The 4388-nt window shown below is 30.9% G+C and overlaps 1 pseudogene; it reads right to left on the bottom strand.

The window, feature by feature from the left end:
• Positions 1-377: 377 nt before the first annotated feature.
• LOC139871000 (3-hydroxyisobutyryl-CoA hydrolase-like protein 3, mitochondrial) lies at positions 378-2222 on the bottom strand (annotated as a pseudogene).
• Positions 2223-4388: the final 2166 nt, after the last annotated feature.

Genomic DNA, 4388 nt, shown 5'->3' with positions numbered 1-4388 from the left:
TTACCCTGACCAACAAATTATCTAAAAACTGTAAAAAGATAAAAATACCCTTTAGCAGATAAAAAAAGAATGATGTGAACAGTGATCTTATGTGTTCTAATGATATATTTATATATTTAATATAATATAATTTTCGTTTATGTGACCACGTGTCAAATGTAGCTTAATGTATAAGCCTAATAGCTTCAGCCCAAGCGTTTATTTCATACTGAACTACTTGATATACCACAAAGATCACTTAAACCATACACCACATAGTTATATAGAACATTAGAAAGCTTTTACAACATACACAATGGCGTACTTATATAAATGCTAAAGTTCAAACCTCTCAAGACTCACTGCAACGTAAATACTAAGGCCTCACTATTGCTAATTCAAACTCGGAGTTCATCTGCCTCTGAGTCCAGAGGTTTAAACAGATCTTCCACTTCACTTGTTTCAAGATCCTCTAAGCTTGATGGAATCCACTTCGGGTTCTAGTTCAACGATTTAAAAGACACAACCGAAAATGTCAACAACTTACAAAAATCTATATGAGTTAATTCATTATCATATATCATACAATAATTTGCTTTAAATTACAAGTAAACCTTCTTTTGAATTTCAATTATTTATTTGGGTTATAACAAGTTTTTCCTTATCCACCAATACTGCCCTCACCCCTTGTGTAAAATCACTTCTCAGTAAAGACCTTAAAGCAATGCGGTATTCAGTTTTCATAACGTCATTTAACTGCATAAAACAAAAACCAGTATATAACAAACAAAAAATAAGCATAAACTAAACATTCAATCTTAAAGAAAGCATGTATAGAACGATAATTATAAGGGAACCTACCCTGGATAGCTCATTTTCGTTATTCCTGCACGCAGCAAAGGCAACTCGAGAGGAGTAGTGTGTTGTGTAAGAAAAAGAGAAAATGGAGCACCTTTTTTTAATCCCAATAAGAGCATCTGTTGCCTACTGTGAAACCGCTTATTCGAATTAATAATACTCCATATTTAATATTTACTACTAAATAAAGATACCCAAAATTAGGTATAAATGAACAAATTTGTTTAACAGCAGATGGCAAGATGATAATATTTCTACCTGTTGAATCGGCCGCATTTTGCTGATATTTTCCCAGCGCTTCCATTATTTCTTTAACAGATTTGTTTGCACCAAACGTTAAAACTATATGAGGCAAGAGTAATTTCAAACGGGACTCTGATTTGGGGTTGCTACTGTATGTTGCTAATATTGCTTGGAGTTCATTATGTGGATCCTCAAAACTGTAACATGGTACTCTTTACATATAAATAGATAAATTTTTTTTTTTTTTTAGCAAGATATCTTATATGAATAGCACAATATGAACATAAAAAGGATGTCAGGAAATATACAAGGTAGCTGACAAAAGAGCCTCCTTAAGTGAGTCCCAAATTTGCAAACGGTACAAAATGTGTTCCAAAACTTGCATATATTGCATCAACTGGTGTTGATATCCTGTTTCCAGTAATTCCCAGATAGGCCCCTTTAAAAAAGCCATATTTTAACCACATAAGAACACTAAATTGGACATAATACATTGGTGGCAGACGGGTCGGATTTTGGGTAACAAGTCAAAATGATTATGGGTCGAACGGGTCATGGGTCAAACAGGTCCAGGTCAGGTTTGGGTTGGGTAACGGGTAAAAACGAATCATAGGTCAAATGGGTCCAAATGGGTCATATACGCTTACATTTGATTTTTTCATTTGTGATTGCATTTACGTTTATATTTATGTTTTACGTTCATACTTTTACATTTAATTTTTACATTTATGATTACGTTTGACGGATGAAACTTGCTATGATCTTTATGCTCGACCCATTTGACCCATCCCTTAGAATTAATACCCACTTGACCAGTTCCTTTATATTTTGTATCGGACACAATAAGTTGGAGGGAAATCCAATGGACCTTTTTTTTAAGTTTTGGTTTACATTGCCCGACCTAATTTTTTTAAAACACGGTTGACCCGAAAGCTTGACCCAATTTTGAGAGTATGGGCCTCAATTGCCAAACAGAAATACTTTCTAAAAAGAAGACGTATACATACCAATTGATCCTTCTAACTAACTCTAATCCATTTTCAACTAGGGTCTCCTGTGTTGTCAATTTATTCAAATGGATCCTCATTAAACAGATACTTACCAGCAAGAAAACCTAGAAAGGGGTGGAAAAGAGTTACCATTTGCAGCATAGAGCTCGTCAAGAATGTTTAAACTGCAGTAGGAAGTTGAAAAATGTTGATTCGACTCAAAATACAAGCAGAAATTGTGTCATCTCATCCAAAATTGTTCTAGAAGGTTCATCAGTCAATGTTGATGGTATTCTGGATAATGAACATCTTGCTGAATGTGACGACCCGGGAATTTTCGACCAAATTTAAACTTTTATCTTTATATTATTCCGACACGGTAAGCAAAGTTTGTTAAGTTAAATCTCAAGAATTTTAAACTATGTTTATACATTCATTTAACCTCGACCAAGTTTCAATGATTCACGAACCATTAAATGAACGTAAATGATTATATATGAATATGTGTATATATTACAACTTGAAAACGTTAGTGCATAAATGAATTGTAGCTATTTAAAAGTATAAACGTACGTGTTAAAATATTTTCTAAACCGATTTAAAACAAACCTTGAAATATGGTAGTTTTGAAAACTAAATTTTATATAGATATTCTAATATATATAAATTTATATTTCCAAATGAATATATATAAATATTTACAAATTGACAAAAAATATTAACCGTGTCATAAAACGTTTGATTTTAAAATGATATATTTTAAGAAACAACGAGACCTTGATTTATAAAAGCAAATGACCAAAACACTTAAATGAATAAAGTTACACTTTGAGTGGGATTATTTTCATTGTTTAAATCTATTGTTTTTATAAGGGTACGACTCACTAAACGTAAAAGGCTAGTTTTCTAAACGTACGAAAGTGCGCTCGAAAAACCGAAAGTGATACATGAGTCGAGTGACAACGTACGAGTCATTTGAGTAAAAATTACATTTTTACTACGCACGTAAATATAATATAATATTTAATTAATTCTAAAGATTAAATATATTATATATTAAATAATATATAAACATATGATACATATGTAACCGTTGGGAGTGTCGGCAAGTTTAAAGAATTGATTGTGGCCATGTAAATATAGCCATGCGATCGTATGGCTATACCTCTCAAGCCCCATCCCATGCGATCGCATGGAGAGGGTAGGTGGGCAAGAAACCTCTTTAAATATCGATTTCGTCCGGATTAATTAACATTCAATCTCTCTATCTATATTGTACTCCGTAATATATTTATTTTATTTATATTATTATTATTATTAAGATTAATATTATTATTAATCTTATGGTTAGGAGTAATATTATTATTAGTATATACATAAAATACTACGACGAGGTCATGAGTGCATTAATTTCAAAACAGATTTTATGAGCGGGATGAAGCTAAAGAAATTATGGGTTATAGCTATGGAGGTTATGGGTAATGTTCGAGGGTATGCTCATGAGGTCAAACTAGTGTTTATCATCTCCGTTGCGTCTACGTACTTTCCTGCAATATTGAATCACAATATTGATACGTGAGCACTCATAACTTAACTTTTATATATTAATAGTGTATCCCTGACTAGTGCTCGAGTATATATGATTATGCATGCTTGTATGTTTAGTTTCGTAGTTAGATATTTTATGATAAATCATGAATTTGATACATATGCGATTGAGATAAGGTATATGATATGCATGTCGTTGGAAAGCTGGCGAAAAACTATAAACTTTTCATTTAGATATCGTATTGTTTTGATGAACGGATTAAAAGATATCGTCAATTGAAATATCTATAATTTTAAACTATTATTGTTAAAATAATTATCGTTATCGTTATCGTTATCGTTATCGTCGTTATAATCGTTATTATTATTACTATTTAATAATTAATATTATTATTATTATTATTATTATTATTATTATTATTATTATTATTATTATTATTATTATTATTATTATTTTTACTTTAATAAAATCTGATAAATATATATAAAACAATTATATTTAAGTTATATAATAAACATATATAAATTTTGGATGTCATTTTGAATCAAGTTGATTTTTGTTGACGTTGTATGATAATCCCGAGCATTAGGATTGTGATACACTATGACCAGACCTAATTTATTAGACATGTATTGACCAATATATGTTCTCTAGGTTGAGATCTACGGTTATTTTACATTCCGAGTTTCGGTCACATTCCAATGAATTACTTTATGTGCTGTTAAGGTGAGTTTCATTTGCTCCCTTTTTAATTGCTTTTGCAATCTATA

The sequence above is a fragment of the Rutidosis leptorrhynchoides genome, chromosome 10, assembly GCF_046630445.1.
Source record: "Rutidosis leptorrhynchoides isolate AG116_Rl617_1_P2 chromosome 10, CSIRO_AGI_Rlap_v1, whole genome shotgun sequence".
NCBI classification, from domain to species: Eukaryota; Viridiplantae; Streptophyta; class Magnoliopsida; order Asterales; family Asteraceae; genus Rutidosis; species Rutidosis leptorrhynchoides.
Note: the sequence above shows the minus strand (reverse complement) of the source record. Positions and strands in the feature narration are given on the sequence as shown.